The sequence below is a fragment of the Canis lupus genome, chromosome 11, assembly GCF_003254725.2.
Source record: "Canis lupus dingo isolate Sandy chromosome 11, ASM325472v2, whole genome shotgun sequence".
Classification (NCBI taxonomy): Eukaryota; Metazoa; Chordata; class Mammalia; order Carnivora; family Canidae; genus Canis; species Canis lupus.
This window is the reverse complement of record NC_064253.1, coordinates 8,345,028-8,365,014: the sequence shown is the minus strand read 5'-3', so window position 1 is coordinate 8,365,014 and position 19,987 is coordinate 8,345,028. Positions and strand designations below refer to the sequence as shown.

General features: G+C 40.3%; 1 long non-coding RNA gene and 1 pseudogene across 1 annotated transcript in view; one reads left to right on the top strand and one right to left on the bottom strand.

The window, feature by feature from the left end:
• Positions 1-11,877: 11,877 nt before the first annotated feature.
• LOC112659638 (40S ribosomal protein S19-like) lies at positions 11,878-13,182 on the bottom strand (annotated as a pseudogene).
• A 73-nt stretch (positions 13,183-13,255) lies between these two features.
• LOC112659639 (uncharacterized) overlaps positions 13,256-19,987 on the top strand; it is a 146,673-nt gene continuing 139,941 nt past the window's right edge. Inside the window, exons 1-2 of the long non-coding RNA XR_004803834.2 lie at positions 13,256-13,471; positions 13,821-14,045. This is a non-coding gene — a long non-coding RNA (uncharacterized LOC112659639). The remainder of the gene's footprint in view (positions 13,472-13,820; positions 14,046-19,987) is intronic.

Here is a 19,987-nt window from a genome sequence, read left to right as displayed (position 1 = left end):
TCAGTGCAAAGTGGCTGTATAAGCGGGCTGAGTCAAGAATATCAGTCACGACCTAAGTAAGTTCCATCCTAGATGATTCTGACATGGTTGAGACCAGAAAATGAAAACGAAGATCTGAACAAAATAAAAGGATCACTAAAGTGCAAAACAAATTTTAAAACAAAGTAGTAAAGAGTAAAAGGCCAAACCACAAAGAAGAAAAGAAAAAGAATAAAATAAAAAAGTAGAGAGGAAAAGAAAAAAAAGGAAACAAGGGGAAGGACTGGAAGATGGTGGTGGTGAAGAAGTTGTAGTGGAGGGAGAATTTAGTCTACCTGAGGGGTCCTAGAGGGTGATCCTCTTGGTTCTGAGTGTATTAAGTTCTGTATGTTAGAAGAACATACGTCTTCTAACATAAAATGCTCAATCCCAAATTTATATAAACCAGCAATAATTATAGAAAGCCACAACATTGACCACCAAAACACATACAAGATAAAAGAGGGGGGCAGAATGGAAATGAAGAGAGAATATAATCTCACAGAATGAACCAGCACAGTGTACCACTTGATTCTGGGTGTAGGTTGGTCATGTTTTAGAAGGTATTAACTTTTGCCATTGTAGAATAAAACAAGGCAGAGAAAACAAGAAACACAAAAACCCATATCTCATATATCTCCCAAAATTATATTGAGTATGTTGAAGGGAATCCAGAAGTGAAAAATATATCTAAGACAGTAATTGTAGAGATATGGATGTCAAAAAGGAAAAAACCTAAAAATGAATAGCTGGTAATATATTGTAGTTAAGGTGGGAAAAGAGAAGAAATATTGGAAATTATTTGTCTGATATAAAAACAAGTTGTAATGGAAAAAGGAAAAAAAATAATAAAAAAAGGGATTCTCTAGTTCTGTATACTATTTCCCTTGGTCCTGGAGCTTCCCAGCGCCGCGTGGTCCAGAACTTGCTCCTCCCTGTCCTTCCAGCTGGTTCCGGGGGCGGGGGGTCCTGCTGCGCTCTCAGGTGCGTGCACCTGGGGGAGACGCCCCGCCCCCCACCAGGTGCCGGGCTCCGCCTGCGCTGCTCCCCGGCGAGGCCTCTGTCCCCCGGGCCCCCCTCCCGGGCTCAGGGGAACGAGGAGGAAGCAGCAGGAGGGCGGCGGCCGGCTCTCCAGCCCTGGAGTCAGCTCCGCGGGCAGCACCGCAGGCTCCCCCCCCCCCCGCCCGCCCCCGCCCTGGCCGAGGTGCTCCCGGGGCTGCGGCGCTCCAGCCCCTCCCCGAGGTCGGCCCGCGGGTGCGGGGAGCTCTCCCCGGGGCGCCCCTCCCCTCCTGGGGACCCCGGGAGCCTGGAGGCTTCCCCGCCCTCCTGCCCCCCCCTCCCCCCTCCCCCCCTCCTGCCCCCCCTCCTCCTCCTCCCCACCCCGGCCTCCCCGCCACGCACTTGTCCGCCCGGGAGCTCCGAGCCGGTCCGAGGTCCCGCTTCTCGGGCGGGGCTTCCCGGCTCCTCGCGGCGCCCCTCCCCCACCTTATTTTTTTCTGCCTTCCTGCCTTCTTAGAAGTGAAAACGTCTCTGTGGCATTCTGGCTGTTCTCTCTTTAAATGTCAGGTGAATTCGGGTGTTCAGGATGTTTTGAAGTTATCTAGGGCAGCCGGTGGGCCGGGGGGGGCGAGGCCCCTGCTCCTCAGCGCTCTCGCCTCCGCCTCCTGTTCTCGGATTTGCGGTTAATGAGGTTTAGGCTGAACGTCTTTTCCAATGTTTGTGTTTCCTCTTCTGTGAAGTGACTGCTCCTGTCTTTATCCCATTTTCCCACTTTTTGTGTTTTTCTAATTGATTCTGGAGTTCTTTATATATTCTCGATATGAATCCTTGGTCAGTCCTATGTGTTACAAATTTTCTTTTAGTTTGTAGTTTGTCTTATCTTCTATATGGTATCTTTCTACCTGAAGTTCTTGATTTTAATTTAGTCAAATCCTTGAATTGTTTTTATGACTTGTGCTCGTGTGTGTGTGTGTGTGTGTGTGTGTCTTTTTAAAGAAGTCTTTCTGGTTTCAAGATCACATTTTCAATCCTTTGTAATACATCTTGATATTTGCCAGAACTTCCCTTCACATTGTTCTTCTTCAGGAATGTCTTAACTACTTTTGATGTTCAGTTTTTTATGTAAATTTTGGAATGAGCTCATAAAGTTTTGCAAAAAGCCTGGATTTTTACTGGAATTAATTTTTCTCAGATCAATTTAAGAGTTTACTTATTTATGATTTCAAGTCTGTGAAATATATTGTATTGATTTTGATCTTTAATTTCATTTAATAATGTTTTTTTACACATACGGTGCTCATGTATCTGTGATTACATTTATTTCTAAAAACTTCGTATTTTTGTTGGTATTGTGAATGGTGTTTTAAACACATTAAGTGATTTTTTTGTGTGTAAAGTAAAATGCTAGAATTATATTGATTTCTGTCTAGCTACTTTGCTAAATTAATAATTCATCTGATTCTCTTGGGTTTTGTACATGGAAAGTGAAATTATCTGTAAATAATGACAGACTCTTTCTTCTTTTCCTATCTGTAGCTATTTAGTTTCCTTCCCGTAATGTGCTGAGTGGGACCTCTAGCACATTATGAAGGAAAATAATGGTAATAATGCTCATCTTTGTATTATTTTTGATATTAATGGAGTTGTTTTCCCTTTTGCTGTTATGTATGATGTTTTCTGTGAGCTTTTTGTAGGTTCTTTTTATCAGTGTCAGAAGTTTCCCTCCATTTGCTTTGATTAAGTTTTCTTGATTTTGGAGAGATGTTGAACTATATGGAAGGTTTTTTTCTTCAACTATGGAGCTGTGTGAAGAGGTGTTGCCAGAGCCACTTTCACAAAAGGATTCCGCTCTCCAGGTAAGGCCACCCAAGCAACAGAGGACCTCAGTCAGTGAGATTTTGTACAACCTCCTTGCCCAGGCTCACCCCCTTTCCAAGGCGGCCTGTGTCTAGTGACTGAGCAAGGTGAAGGATGATGATGGCCCAGTTCCCTCTGATGTGGGACAACTCTGCTGGTTGGCCATGGTTTTGTGGGGTCTGTACTGCTGTGTGGGTTGTGTCTGTGCCCAATCCTGCTTTTCTTCCCCTTCTTTCACGGATGTGGATTTCTAATAAACATTCAACATCCCCAAATCAGCTACGGTGTCTGCTTTGGGAATTTATCTTGTAACAACATGATTTTTCTTCCTTTTTACTTGCTCATATAATGAATTGTATTAATTAGTTTTTCTTCTGTTAAGCCAACCTTGCATTTCTGTGATAAACTCATATTTATTATTATCATATCATTATACATTGATGGATTATGTTAATGTTTGTGCTTATTTTAGATTTTTACCATCTACAATTATGAGTGAAATTGACATTCCTTTAGTGTACTGTCCTTTTCTGCTTTTTGTCATAGAGGTTTTCATTGGACTCATTAAACAAATTGGGAATTTTTTTCTCTTTTTCTTTATTCTGGCAGAGTTTATGTCAGAATGTAATTTTTAAAATTGCTTAGCTTTAAATTTATCTATCTGGTATCTTCTTAGATTTTTTTCATAGTCAGATAATTTAGCGTCCTTTATGAAACCTCTTTAAAAGTAATAGGTTCCTACAGAGAAAGAATTTCCCCAGTGAGTCTCCTTAAACTGACCACAAGTAGAAAAAAGATATATGAGAAAAATTTCCCAAGTTAATCAACTGAGGCAAGGTTAATAGACAACTCTACTGTGTGGTCCACCATAGATAATTGTCTGGGGATTCCAGATGGGCATCCTTGTTCCTTTCCTATACCCTATAGGATAGGGACTTAGTGATGTTATGTTTCAGAAAATCTTCTCAGTGAGCATTGTGGAGGACAGAAATTTCTTCTAGCTTAAATTCATGAAATAAATGCAGTGCACTAACCTAATACTTTGTGTAGGTATCTGGATATCTGGGGTCTAGTCTTGGCACTGCTATAACTGCTGACCTCAGGCCACAGGTGAAACTCTTATATGAGCTTCTTTATCTGTGATTTGAGATGTTGTACTGAATGCTCTTGGGATATTTTAATCTAACTGATTTGACTTGTTTAATGGTTATGGGAAATCAGATTTTGTACATACTTTTGAATCAATTTGGTGTGTTACATGTTTTTCTAGGACGTTAACAGTTTTATCTGTGTTTGCACATTTTTATAATATTATAAAAAAGCTTCTTTTTGGTATTCTTTTATAATTTTCTGGGTGCAATATCTCCCTTTTCATTTAAGTTACTATTATTTCTACCTTCTCTTTTTTATGATGAATCACGTCAGACATTTATCTATTAGGTCTTTTCTAAGAACCAGTTTTGGCTATGTTGGTTTTATGTTTTTTATTTTGTTAATTTATTTTTTCTTCTATTTTTTGGAACATGGTTAGAATTCTTTTTACCAAATTCTGAAATTAGGTGCTTATGAATTCATTAATTTCAGATTTTTTTTTAGCCATTCTTCTTTTCTAATGTAAACTCTTGAAGCTATGCAATCCCTTTTAAGTACCATTTAGCTTCATCATATGTATTTTGATATGCAGTATTTTTATATAATCATTTAAACATTTTATGATTTATTTTTAACTTAGATGTTATTTAAAAGTATTTTTAAATTTTCACACCTGTGCAATTTTTCTGTTTATCACTCTATTGTTGATATTTAACACAATGGTATCATGGTGAGAGAATGTGCTCCAAGTAGAGGCTTTGTGATAACAGATGCTCTGTTTTTATTTCTACCAACTTGTTTTATGCTTTCTGTTCGCCCTGAATTTTCTGTTTCTTTCTTCTTCCTTTCTTCTTTTGTATTCACTTTCTTTCCTTCTTTCACTTTCCCACTTCATATTCTCATTTGATAATTATACAGTCTATTTGTTTAAGCATCCTAGAAGCAAACATTGATAAATATACGTGCTTAGTGTTGCCTAAAATGAGTATCTTTACTCTCCAGAATAATATACATGAAACTGAGCATACTTCAATTTTGGTTATTTTGATCATCTGGCTTGTACTCCATTATTGGACTATATTTCAGTTTTTTTATTTTCAGTTTAGATACTATTGTTGTTTTATATAGTTGTTGAGATTTATCCACATATATATTCAGTTCTTTTTGTACTATTCCATTTTACATTTTTTACTTTCCTAACAGTTTTGTGTTTTCTTTCTGCCTGGAGTACATACTGTAGAATTTCCTTTTAGAGAGGGTCTATATTGTCAAACTCCGTTTCTGTTTGTCTGAAAATATCTGCAATCCACCCTCGATTTTTTTTAAAGGGGATTCATTATCTAATCTTTGTTTGAAGTTCTGTTTTCTTAGAATTTTAAAGATATTGTTCCACTGTCTTCTAGCTTCTTTTGTTAGTATTGGGGGATCTGCCATTAATTTGATGCTAAGTTCTCTGTAGGTAATTTGTATTTTCTCTTTAACTTATTTTAATATATTATTTCTCTTTAATATTTTCAAATTTCTCCATGATATATTCAAATGTGGATTTAAAAAATGTATCCTGAGCATTCACTGCATTTCCTGAGCCTCATTGTTATCTTCATTTCTGGAGGAGTCTCAGTCATTCTCTCTTTTTATGTATTTTATCTCTCATTTTTTCTTTCTTTCCTGTTGGATATCTTATTAGTAGACTTTTTCATTCTATCTTCAGTGATTTTTAACCTCTGATACATTTTTTTTGGGATTATTTTGTCTCTTTGTGCTGCACTGTGAATATCTTCAAATCTGTCTTCTAGTTTGCAAATTCTCTCTTCAGCTGTGTCTAATTTGTCATTGATTTCATGTATGGATTTTAACATTTCATTAATTAGAATTTTCATTCTCAAAGTTTTATTTTTTCAAATTTGCTTCATTTATTTTATATTTACTTGCTTATCATATATTAAGTATTCTCTTTTATATCTTGATGATTATTAAATATCCTTATTTTGTAATCAAAACTTGATAATTTTAGCATGTAAGATCTTTATAGGTCTGACTTCTGGTAGTTCTTGTTTCTTTGCATGTTTTGTGATATTATTCTATGGATTGTGAGCTTATATTCCTCAGAAAGTTATTTGATGGGATTTTTGTAATCTGAGAAAAATACACATTTCTCCAAATAGAATTGGTGTTTGTTTTTGATGGATGTTTGATGATACTACTTAGTTAAGAAATTAGGTAATTCAGGCTGATTTTTTTTTGGATCACAAAGGTAGTGTTAGAACTCAGGTGAGAAGCATGTGTAGTTGCTGGTGATAGTAATGAAATAACAGAGGAGATCAATGTCCAGGTTGAGAATGTTAAGCTTCTGTTTTGTCCCCTTCTGAAAGGAATGTTTACTTCTGTTTTACTCTTAAATAGCCTATGGAGCCCAATTTATGGAGATGTCTCCCACTAAACAGCTCTAGGTAGCTCTAGGATAGTTTCTTTTCTTCTTTCAAAACTGAGGCTTAAGCTCATAGGATTAATTTGGTGACCTCAGGATGAAAATCCTCTGAGTTTTACTCATCTTTCTCAATTCCAGCCGTCACTTCTTTTTACCTTCTTTGAAGAGTCCTTATTTGCTTGCCAGGTCAGTGATGAATTTTAAAAGATTTTTTAAACATATATTATTCAGTATTTTTTGATATTGTCAGTAGGAGGGATGTTCATAGTATCTGTTGCATACTGTTGTAATCCCATGTTTAAAAATGAGGAAACACAAATTCAGAGGCCAAACGTTTGCCACAGGTCATAGGACTTGAAGGTATCAAAGTTGAGGATTGTTGTTCCCATGCTAATTGTTCCTGTCATTTCCTGGCGCTCTGAAAACTGCAACCATCAGTTTAAAAGACTACACTTAATAAACATACAATTACAGAGGTCATTTCTATAAGATTTTAAGGCATTTTTTTTCTTATTTGGAAAAGTGCTTATAATCTGATTCTTTTTTTAAAAAAGTTTTCATTTAAATTCCAGTTAATTAACATACAATGTAATCTTAGTTTCAGGTGTATAATATAGCGATTCAACACTTCCATGCAACACCTGGAGCTCATCACAAGTGCACCCCTTAATCCCCATTACCTATTTATCCCACCTTCAACCAGCACAATTTAATTCTTAAATGGTCTTTTATGAGGAAAACAAAGTAGTCATCAATATTTTTTAATTTGGAGACAGCAGGAATTCACAACCAATTTAGGATAATACAAGAGTGTTTTTTCCAAGTCAATTTTGGAAAGTTTGGAAGTAGCTTTTAATTTTCAAATAATTTAGATAGAAATATTCAGAATAATGAATGATAATCATAATGTAATGTTTGTTCTCCCTTGGAAAGTAAGAAGAAAATTATGCAGGTATATTTTATAAACAACAAATAAGCTGACGATTTTTAAAAGTAAAGGTTTATGTCTTTGAGGAGCACTTCATTGTGAAGAATGTGCTAGATGATTCCTTTGGCACATTTCTAGATTTAGGGCAAACTTTTCTTTCCTTAGATAATTCTGTGAACACTGATCAGAGCATATGAGGTGAGGAAAAAGGAACAGCCAATTCCATGTCCCTGATGTCTGGGTGCCAGTTGGTACAGTTGCTACTTTTGGTACAACCCCATAATATGAAAAGGCAATTATAGGATAATTTGAGATGGGAACAGGTGAAGCTCAAATAATTTCAGCCTGAGGAGAGATGAGCAAATGGCAGCTATTCTGAGCAGCCCTGGCGCAGTTACTGTAGTGTTTGGACAGGCATGTCTCCTAATGTGATTTCATTATGCTCAGGTTAAAGACTTGGGTTTTAGATCAACAATGTGCAAATTTGGTTTATCACCTGTGTTCAAAAAAGAGATGACAGAATTCCAGCAGGAGAGCTTCAATGTTTGCCAAGAGCACCAGCGGAAACATTGTTCTGTTTTTGTCTCTCATAGAACAAAAGGTCTGAGTAGAAATGTGAAATTATTTGTATTAGAGAATAAGGAATGGCTAACATTTCAAGAATACTCTTGAAATGGTACTGTTCACGTATATGCATCTTTGCATGCTTACTTATCAAAGTAAACTTTGATCCCCATTTAGTGATTTTAGCCTATCCAGGACTTGGTGATTTTTGTGGTAATTGTACTCAAAGTGAATGAATCACAGAAAAATATTCACTGCCGATCCCACCCAGCTGGTTCCATAATCGCCACTGCAAAGGATAAGGAACAAATCCTACAGCCCAATTTGTCCTTGTCAGAAGAGCAACAATGCTTAGGAATAAAACTCAAAGTTATACATGACTCTAAAAAGAGCAATTTGTCAAGCGTTTCATTGGCACAAATTGAAATGAAATGAGGTCTTGGGCTCTTGAGGTCACTTTGCAACAGGAAGAATTCATTATCTAACTATACACAGAGGAAAACACTTCACAATTGTATTTGCTTGTAAAGGATGAGTGCCCACACATAAAGCCAAAGCAGCAGAGGTCATTGACAAGGAATAAACTACATGAAAGCAGAGATTCAAGTGTCCCAGGCTCATTGATTCTTCCTTATTTCTCCTGGTCAGAGCTGCTTTGTGGCATATAGCTCAATGGGATGTGGGAAGTACTTGGGGAGCTCTTTGTTGTTAATACAAAATCATTTGTACAGGTCCTGCTAAGTTGTCTACTGGAAGCACAATGCAGTCTTGTATGTCTTTTCCCCTTGGGGTGGGAGGACTTTGTTCTCCATCCTTCTCCATATTCCATATTATTGTGAAATGTACATTTTCTCTTAAGGCATTTTATGGCGTTCTCCCCATTATGTGGAACAGGTGCAGCCTTGAATATTTAACAGCTCATTAGGTAGTTAGAGATGGGGCATTGTTTCAGTTTAAAAAGTGGAGAGAAAGAAGTGCATGCTGAACACATCAATTCTGAGGACTGCATTTTTCAATATATTTACAAATAACTAGGAACAGAGAATTGATTATTACATTTTCTGTTGGGCAGAGTTGGTGACAGCTCTGAAGATAATGACAAAAATCAAAGTCATTTAAAAATGAAAGCAAAAAAATAGCATGACTACAGAGAATGATTTTAAATGAGGGTGGGAAAAGGAAGTAGATGTGGAGATGTATTCCCTTGATCTCCTTCAATAGCTGAACCCTCCCCAAACTCATGCATCAGGAGAGAAGGGCTAGAGAGGCTCACCTCTCAAAGTCAGAGGCCATTTTCCACTCCTGATCATTTCTTCTTACTGAATCAAGTCTCTTTGCCTTTTAAGTTATTTTTCTTTACATTGTTTTCTGATAATGTAGTCTCTAATTTATTTTCTTTCTCACCTTTCTATGGCTGCCTGTTGATTGCAATTGCCTTGAAACTATAGATCACTTTGGATAGTATGGACATCTTAACAGTATTAATTAAGTCTTCCAGTTCATGAACATGGGATGTCTTTCCATTTATTTGTGTCTTTTAAAATTTCTTTCAGCAGTGTCTTTTTTTGGTCTCAAGTGTAGTTATAGGTGACTACACATTTGCATTGTAGTTTTCTTGAGTGATGGGTGACTTTGGACATGACGGTGGTGCCCTGCATTGAGATACAGTGTCCATGAAAAGAAGCAGTCTGCAGGGCATGGGTAAGACCATGATCCAACTGCTGGCCCTGTTGAGTTTTAAATGTTAGTGTGGCATCTACAAAATGCACTGAGATGAAGAGATTTAGAACTAGAAATTGATGATGTATAAAACCATTAGAGTGAGTGAAGATACTTAGGATATGTATTTACAGAGAGAGAGAGAAGGATACAGAGAGGGAAACCAGTTTTCCCTTTAGCTCTATTCTCCCAGTAATAAACCATCTAAGTGACATGTATTCCAACCTACTAAACCTGTTTCTACTTTAATTTCAAGCCACAACAGCCAACAGGAAAGGGAGGACATTAAGAGGAAAATTCAGACAAGCAGCATGAAGTGTCAAGGTAGCAAAAGCATAAATGCCTGCTTATTGCTTCCTTCCAGCTGCTTGAAAGCCATATTGAACAATCATGTTTCATCTTGTAAGATTTCCCTCCCAGGGCTTGTAAGTCATGTGATTCTTTTCTCATTTCCCCTGACAGAAATAACTTTGGCCTTGAAGGCTTGATGGAAGAAGAGACTCAATTCCATTTCTCCTTGTCTAATCATTTTTTCATTATTCTCTCTGGTCCTCAGTTCAATGGGCAAGCCCAAATAATTTCATGAAGGCCTCTTTTCTTACCCAATAGAACTCAATCTCCTTAAAATTCCATGTAACACATTTAAAAGTGGCACAGATTCTCTCCAGGCTAGAATGATTTAACTGTGATTTGGCATTGAAGGTGGAGACTACAGTGGGTGGACAACCAGCTCCATCATTCAGTCATTGAAGTGAGGTAACAGTAAAGAGAGTGAGCACCTTGAGCTTACCCCAGCCCCTCCTCCCAAGGGGTTGGTAGAGTTTCTTAATTCCTAAGTATTTCTTGGTATAATTCATAATCTTTTTAATCATTTTCTTATGGTTTAGTTATGAAGGGGATGGAAGAAATGTGACAGTGGTGGTCATCTTTCCCATAGCACTTCTGATTGTGAAATATTATATTTTGTATCTGCCTGTTTTATTCACAATTTCACCTGCAGTGCTGACAACAGTGCCTAGCATACATTAGCCACTCAGTAGAGAGTAACTTTTATGGTCAGATTGTGTATTGAATATGTGATCATTTTGGTTTATAAAATGTAATAGCTTTGGCCATGTGACTTTGCATTAAACTGAATAATTACAACCACACTTTAGTTTGTAGTTGCTTTGGTGATGTTTCCTAATTCCTTATTTTACTATTGCATCTTGGATCTGGCACTGGATCCTACTGTCAGATATGAAAGGATAGTGATGTGCCTTTTTTTTTTTTTTAAACAAGTTTGATTTACACTTTGCATTTATTGTTACTTGTCTGGCCTATAAAGAGACCTTGATAATTGACAGTTGTATTCAAGTCCTAAAAGAACTCAGAGAACTGGTGATTAGAGGTGCCTTCTAGCTGTCACTTTGATTTCAGTGGGATTGTGCTTCAATGCTTTGCTTTGGAACACTAGGAGAGAGATAGTTTTCCTTTACAGGCTCCCTGTAGGAAAACTCCACCAGTGTGGAAGAAAAAAAAATGACACCTACTGACTTTACTTTTCATCTGGAATTAATACAATCAGCAAAGTCTAAAGAAGGTAGATAAGGCATGTTTTCATTTCCGTGAAATCAAGATTTTCAAAGCTTTTGAGCTACTAATCCTGCTCCCTCCTTTCTGCTACTTTTCCTCTTTTCTCCAGTGCAATGTCTGCATCAAAGCTACATCTCTCTGCCATGAACAGAACAGTCAGAGGTGAGGTGAAAATGCAAAGCATGACGATCGAACACGGTTACTTCACAGAGAGGCACAGATCTAAGATGGGTTTGCAGTGGTGTCCCATCCTGACTACCAGCACAGCAGGAAGTGCAATGAAAGATGCCAGGCTGGATTATCCTGGGGCTCCTTGGCAGCCATGGAACTTGGTACACCCTCTCCTGACAGGTGAAACCCTTAAAGAAAGTCAGGCTCCAGAAAATTGAAGGGATATGACTTTTTTTTCTCTATGGTCAAGACCAGTTTCCATTTATCCTCTTGTGGTTTTCAGAAATGACTTTACACTGGCAACTGAGAGGAATGGAGTTGGAGGTTGGAGAAGTGGGGAAACCCCTGGTGGATCAGGTGCTCTGGTTTGCTAAGTAGGTTTGATTCGGAGAGTGTGACATGTTTGTAAAGGAAATACTGTTATAGTGGAAGAGTTGACTATGAATCTCACAGCAGAGGCAGAAAGAAAACAGAGTCAAAACAAGGTGCTGTATTTAGGAACTCAGTTGTTTAAATCAACATCAGACAGTTTTAGCTTTCTTTATTATGGAAATTAGGCTCCCTATTCAAATTGAGGATACCAAAGGAATGGAAGAATATCCTAACTTGGAAAATGTGTTGACCTGTGTATTATAGAAAATTATCTTTTAAGCATTAGCTCCTTGGAGTTGGCAGGGATTCTATTAGTATGAGATCTACTCCCCAGAGACAGAGGTCTGCATGCCTCTTGTTAGTTTCGAATTCTGTGTGGCATTTCTGAGGCAAAACCTCTACCTGAAGCGTCTACCTACTGAAAAAGATAAGAGGAGGTGTATAAATTGTGCTAGGATTGTTAAGGTGATGAAGTAGTAATGTCTAACAGTGGGAGGTGGTGGAATGGAATAGTCAGGAGATCCGGCGCTGGTGTCATCCTGTTTGGGTTTGTATCCCCACCATGGGTTCTTGGACCCTTGGGCAAGTTACTAAATGTCCAGTCAGTCATTGGAAGTGGGTTTATCCTGAGAAGGGGAGTGACTGTAGTCAAGGCAGTTCTACTGACAAGTCTCTTGGAGGGGCTGGGAGTGGAAGGCCCTCTGCCAACAGCTGAGGCAACAGGTCCTTCCATGAAGGGAGATTTGGGTGGCATCAGTGTCTATGATGCTGAGCTTCCTTAACGTTCTGTTTACTAAGCATAGTTTTTTTTTTTTTTTTTTTTAATCAAATGAGATGATACTTGTAACTTAGAACTCTGTGTGGCATGGAGTTAATATTTAATTATCACTGTGTACCAGGCAGAGGTTAAATAATTTGTCCACAGTCTCCCAGGTGGTAAGTGATGAGGATGGCCTTGGAACTGAGGCCTGACTCTTTACAGATTTTTTTTTTTTTTTTTTTTTTTTTTTACGAATGAGGCAATTTATTAACCCAGCATTTGTTCGAATGCTTCTTGTTGGCAGCTGCCACCTGTCGGCGATTCTGTCCAGATCCCACTGTCCCTGAGGTGTCAGTTTGCGGCCCCCATCTTGGTCCTTTTCCACCATTTTCAGCCGCTCTAGGGCTTGGAGGACCCTGCGGGCCCCGCTCTTGGAGCGTCTGCTGAAGTGGCTGGGCATGACCCCGTTTCTCTGACGTCCCCAGGAGACCTTAGTCATGGAGCCGACCCCAGCGCCTCCCCGGAGGTACAGGTGCCGTGCTGTGGAAGCAGCTCTTGTGTAGAACCAGTGCTCATCGGAGGGAGCAAGCCAGCTTGACAGCGTCCACCCATTCAGGGACTTTCTGCTTCCCGAGCTCTGACGAACTCCCGCTGGCTCACGTCTTCTACAGTAACTCCAGGCATCCCGCGGCCTCCGCGCTGCCCGCCAGGGGAAAGGGAGCAACGGGGCTTCCCGGGCGCGCAAGTCGGGCGTCGAGTCGCGCGAGAGGCGCGGGAGGTCGCAAGAGGTCACGAGAGGTCGCGAGAGCGGGCCCGGAAGAGCCGCGCCACCTCTCTCAGGGCGAATGCGGCGTCGCCTCGGTGGAGGTGGCGGGGCGTGTGGCGAGGGGCGTTTTTAGTTTTGATGATCGAATATCTAACATGCTAGAATCCATACTGGTTTGAAGAGGTTTGCTTCAGTCAGGTTTGCTCAGCGACTGCACCTCAGGTAAGGGAGACCTCCCCAGCCACAGCTGACGGAGGTGAAGCGATAATGTTCTTTGTGAAGCGATAATGTTTCCTCTGTCCTTTTCTCTCTCCTCTCTTCTCCCTCTGCAAAGCTCCTCCCACCCGTGGCCCCTGTCTCTGCCCACACTGGTTTCTAGTGATGAGCAAGGGCATGATTTGGGGCAGGCGAGTTGACGTAAGTAACAATGGTGGAGGGAAGGAGGAGAGGTCAAAACCCGGGCTGTCCTCTTCGTCTCCCGACTCATGGTGTCCCGCCTTTTTCTCCCACTTTCCAGTCCTCCTATGCCACCCCCCAGACTCTGTTCTTTATATTTTGTGCCCCGTCCTAGGTCCAGAAATGAAATGCTCGGGTATTCTTTGCGCGACAAGAGGTCGGGGCGTCCCCCCGAAACTCAGATGAGTCTTCACTAGATCCAAAGATCTATGCTGTAGGTCTTCAGCGGGAAGATCTTTCCCAAGCGCCCACACTGGGATGTGAATGAGTGATCGGAGCACAACCTATTTGTCTTGAGCTGCCTGTATTTTCTCCCTCTGAGTTACAAGTTGAAGAGCCAGTGAGTTCCGTTTTTGTTTTTATATTTCGCATACCATTTCTTCTTCATGTATGCACTATGGGAATATATTTACAAGTAAATTACCATAAGCGTAATATTCTAGAGCATACAATGAAGTAAAAGAATGTATTTTCAAAGAGCTTAAAGCCTTCTTCAGGGTTGTATGACACAATAAGAAGTAGGGCTGAATTTTCAGAGGACTCTGTTTATGTGATACTTAGTTCTTCTGGGTTTGCAGCACAAAGTTAAAACGGAAATTTTTAAATTGTTGATGTCAACGAAATATATATGTTACACACATAAGAGCAATAGAAAGCAAATAATTTGTAATAATTACGTGCTCAACCCCATGCTGAAATCTGTCCACTGTCCTCAACCGTACAAAGCTTTTTCTCATGACTTTGAAGTTCTCATTAACCCAAGAGTCATAGCAGGTAGAGAGCCAGGATTCTGTGGTCTTTTCCCACCTCACTTACTCCTCCCTAGCAGAGGAAGAATGACTCAATTTTATTGGTAAACTAGAAGGAGATAAGGGTCATGGCATCCCATTCTTTGTTTCCTCTTTAAAAGAAGACATAAGGATCCCTGGGTGGCGCAGCGGTTTAGCGCCTGCCTTTGGCCCAGGGCGCCATCCTGGAGACCCGGGATCGAATCCCATTTCGGGCTTCTGGTGCGTGGAGCCTGCTTCTCCCTCTGCCTGTGTCTCTGCCTCTCTCTCTCTCTCTCTCTCTCTCTCTCTCTCTCTCGGTGTGTGTGTGACTATCATAAATAAATAAAAATTAAAAAAAAATAAAATAAAAGAAGACATAAAGTGCCCGAGTTCACCTTCCAAGGGGCCTTTCCCAGTATAGCACTTCCTAGAACTGAGTGTATAAGTTTAATTTTGGAATTTGCAGTTGGGAAGCCCATTGACTCACAAATATAAATCACTTTTCTCCAATGTCAGTTTCATAATAATGATAAATAATTTATTATCAGAGGCAGCCTGGGTGGCTCAGCGGTTTAGCGCCGCCTTCAGCCCAGGGCGTGATCCTGGAGACCCAGGATTGAGTCTCATGTCGGGCTCCCTGCGTGGAGCCTGCTTCTCCCTCTGCCTGTGCCTCTGCCTCTCTTTCTCTCTGTGTCTCATGAATAAATAAATAAAATCTTAAAAAAGAACTTACAAAAATTTATCATCAGTAAAATGTGGCTACTGTATTTGGATTCTGTTTATCTTACTCTTATCTTATTCCCAGTTTGAATCCGGTGGGGATGAGGGATGTCATTTGTCAGTTTCTACTTAATTTGAATGTTCAAGTTTAAGGTTTCCTCATGAATTAATTCCAGACCCAGATGACTGCATACTAGATGGATCTGCATTTATTCAACAACATTGTGTGTGTGTGTGTTTCTTCCAAATAGGAGCTCTTGGGAAGCAGGAATTAGGGAAGAACTGCTAATTTGAGTAGATCCTCTTTATTCAGCTGAACAATCATTTTTAAACTCCCGAGATTAGGTAATTGGTGCACCAGGCCCAGAGGACACAGATTAATAGGACACGCCCAAGGGCCTTTGGATCCTACAAAAGATAGTGGCACAGGGGAGTGGAGGAAAGGTCAACCAGGAGTCAGGGTAGGAGAGTGGTTATTCTTTTTCCTCTGTTTATAACACTTCCTGAATGAGGAGCACTTGGGTTAGGCTCTAGGGTCAACTGTCACCCTAGTGATAAGGATAATTGAAAGTAGTCTGATGTTTTTCCTCACATGTCAAGTTTTATATAGAGTAATCCTATCATTGTACAGAGATGAGAGATAAAGAGTACACGCTTTGGAGTTTGATTAGGACAAGTGACTTAGCTGTGTGTTTTTGTTTCCTTACATGAGAAACAGGGATGATAATAGTACCTGCCTCATAGAGTTATGGGGAAGGAGAAGTGAGCTAATGCACATGGAGGCTGAGCCCAGTGCCTGGTATAGAGGGCTTCTCAACCCAAGTGAGATCCTATGGTTACTAGCTATTATCAGGAATGTACATGTATGTTGAAAATTTAGCTAAATCACTCCATTGATATTGCTGCCTTGGCATCTGTTTCGTGTGGCCAGACAGTCTCCAAGATCCTTGAACTGTCCCTAGTCCATCCTGAGATGCATGTTCTAAATAACGGTCAGTAGAAAACAGCTCACAGGATCACAAGCAAATTTAAGCTCCTACAATTTTCCATCAGCTCTTGTGAATAACATTCTCCTCAGGTCTTTCCCCTTTTGTGTCCCTTAGATAAGACCCCCTTGAACTTACCAAAACTCTGCTCTTTTTGAACTGACCAATCTGGCCTTAGTCTGGGAACCCCAAAGCACTCTACCTCTGGTCTCTAATAAAGGCATGTGACCTAGGGCCTGTCACTGCCTTGACCTCCCCATGTAGCACCTGTAGGCATGCACTGTGTACTTCCTCCAGAATCTGTAATAATCTTCTCTATTTCAATCTCCCTGTGGTCTTTTTATTGAATCTAGGCTCACCATCCAATGTCCCGGGGCTCCACTTAACAAATGTTAAGTTAACAAAGTCACAACAATGTGGCATGGAACTGGGGAGGAGAAGTTGAACCAGGAAGACCAGATAAATGGGTGTTTTTTTTTTAAATTTTTATTTATTTATGATAGGCACACAGTGAGAGAGCGAGAGAGGCAGAGACACAGGCAGAGGGAGAAGCAGGCTCCATGCACCGGGAGCCCGACGTGGGATTCGATCCCAGGTCTCCAGGATCGTGCCCTGGGCCAAAGGCAGGCGGCCTGGGGTGTGATCCTGGAGTCCCGGGATCGGGTCCCACATTGGGCTCTCTGCGTGGAGCCTGCTTCTTCCTCTGCCTGTGTCTCTGCCTCTCTCTCCCTGTGTCTGTCATGAATAAATAAATAAAATCTTTAAAAAAATCATTCAAGGTAGATGTTGTTTTCTTGGTTTTATAGATGACAAACTTGGGGTTTAGGATCTTTCCAAAGATAATAAGATAGAAGTTGCCAGAATTTGAACTCAGGATTTCAATAAGACTTTCTTAAAGTTACATTGATTTAATGAGGTCCTTCCATTTAATATTAGCATGTTGCCTACTACTTTTAATTATGAATTTTAGAAATGCAGAAGATCATCAAGAGGAAAATAAAAATCATCCATAATATCATAACTCAGTAATAGACACTATTTAAGTTTTGGAGTATTTTCATCCAGTTTTAGTGCATATATATATATATATATATATATATATATATATATATATATATTTGTTTTTTCCCACAAAAGTGTTTTTAGAAATCTCCTTAAAAGTATGTTATGAAAGTTTTTTCATATTATTAAATAGCTTTCCAAAACCTGATTTTACATTCCTACACTTACTTAAGTGGATGAAGAAAGCCCTTATTGTTCAAATGTATATTTCCCATTTTCCAAATTTTAAACCTCTTTGCGTATAATTCTTGTGCATATCTCTGATCCCCCAGAATAGACTTCAGAAGAATAATTACAATGTTAGAGGTTTTTTTCACTTAAGTATTGGTGTATAACAAACCAACCTCAAACTTAGCCACATTAAATAACCACCATTTTATTATGCTCATGGATGCTATAGGTTGGGTATTCAGTCAGGACACAGCAGGGATGGTTGTTCTCTGCTCCATGATGTCTGGGATCTCAGCGGACAGACTCAAAGGCTGGGTATAGCTAGGACTGTTGAGTGCTGTTCCTACATGTGGCCTCTCCAGCCTGGTAATCTCAGTGTGGTGGTACTTTTATGACTTGGCACAGGGATCCAAGAGTATGTCAGCGGCACAAGGCAGGTGTATATGGGCTTTATGCCTAGCCTTGGAGGTCACATGGTGTAACTTTTGCTGTACTCTATTGGTTGAAGCAGTCATAATTCTGTCCCATTTTAAAGAGGAGAGAATATAGACCCTTACTCTCAGTGGAAGGGGTGTCAAAAAATTTATAGCCATGTTTTCAAACTACCAGAGAAGCTATAAACCACTTTAAGGATTTCAATGTATATCATCAGGATGGTCCCCAGAAATGTTATATAAATCAATATTTTTTCTAGTAATAGCTGAGAGTACTCTCTTACCCATACTGGATATTGTAATTTTAAGAGTTATTTGTCAAAAAAAAAAAAAAAGAAAAAAGAGTTATTTGTCAATTTGATAGGCAAAAGATAGCATATCATGTCATTGTAAATTTCAAATATCTAAATTCTATTTACATTCTGTGTTTCTTTTCAGATGTGTGTCAAAATTTAATATGAATTTTTATTTTTTGCTGCTTTTTTGTTGTCCTTCATTAATTGGTGCATTTTGTCTATCTGTTAAGACTAAAGCCAGGTTATCTGACTCTGGGTCAAATTCCTTCACTACCATACTTAGCAATTGTAAGAAATGAATATTTTTAGGACTACGTGTAAGGCACTGTTTATTTGTAATCCTGACTCTGCTTCTTCCAAGCTATGTGGCTTGAACAATTTATTTAAACCTCCTGGACTTGGTTTCCTCTAATACTGGGATGGTAACATTCCTATCTTACTGGTAACTGTGGAGGATTCAAAAATGTCCATGCAAATGCTATGAAGAAGACTTATTATATGCTAAGTATCCAGTAAAGGTAAGTGGTTATTCTTAATATTATTACTGTCACCATAATGGTTGACAGTGAGACCTGGACACTTGTGACTATCCTAGTGATTATCTCATTCTTTCTCTTGGCCAGTTTGTGACTGTGTAACTGTAGTCATGTCAGAGCCATTTGACTTCTGAATTCAGAAGGCTCATGGTTCCCCTGAGAAGGATTTCATCTTTTGCTTGCTAAACTTGGTTCTCAAGTTTTTCAGAGTAGCTAAGTCACAAACAATGCAGGATGGGCTTTGGAGCAAGGGTTGGGAGGGGGCATTTTAATTAATTGTTGAGATGCTTGGAAATAATCACCAGCCTTGATTGCCATGCCAGTACAATTAGAAGGATGTGGGGAAAGAATTCATTTCTTTGTGAAACTCCTGAGACAAAACTAAATTTGATGGCATATCCTCTGCTTTTTTCATTTGTCTTTCCATCTGTCAGACTGATTGTAGAATAGAGCATCGTAGAGCAGTGCTGATAAAAGAAAAGTAAAACTCTTTAGAAGGGTAAGTACCAAAGGGCCCTCATTGCTTCAACTCAGGAGAGGCCTTGGAAACAAGCAGCCAGGGTCTGGGTCTGAGGTGGCCAGGGGCAGCGTTCAGCCGCACACCTGTCTCATTCCTCTGAGCACGCACCTTCCTCCCAGCCTCACACAGCCTCTTTGTGTTCTTTCTTTTCTGAGCCTCACGGGGGTGTTGGAGTGCCTTGCTTGGAGGTGTGGGGAATGGAGGGCTGCAGAGGCGGAGGCAATGTGAAGCGAGGCCTGGCGGCCTGTCTGTACCACCTCCGGGGGCACTGAACATTTGTTGTCTCCAAAGAGGGCTTCTCTGGCTTCAGCCCAGCTGTCCCTGTGTGATAACCACCATGGCTAATACTGTACTGATGAGCCACTTCGGGTCTCCGCCTCACCGCCTCTGATCACTGTGAAATATGAGTTGGGGGAGCTTTCTGTAACAAATGCCTGCTTGACTGAGTCCCTATTCAGGCATCCGGTGTCAGAACTTGATGCAGACAGCCGCTCCAGCCAGACAGTGACAGATTCAGCCTCCTGCTCAGACTGTCAGGGGAGTCTCCCCAACAGGCTTGGGCTTGTCACAGGAGTGCCTGGCTGAATCCTGCCAGGGCTGTGGGCCGCACCTGTGTTTCCAAATGTCAGTGGGCTTGAGAGCCAGCCACTTCCCATCGCCCTTGTTGTCAAGGTCAGCAGGCCTGATGGGGGAGGGGTGCTCCTGAACTGAGACGGACCTGCCTCTTTTGTCCTTTGCCCCTCCATCAGAAGACAGATCTTTCAATACCAGAGGGTCCAGGACATGT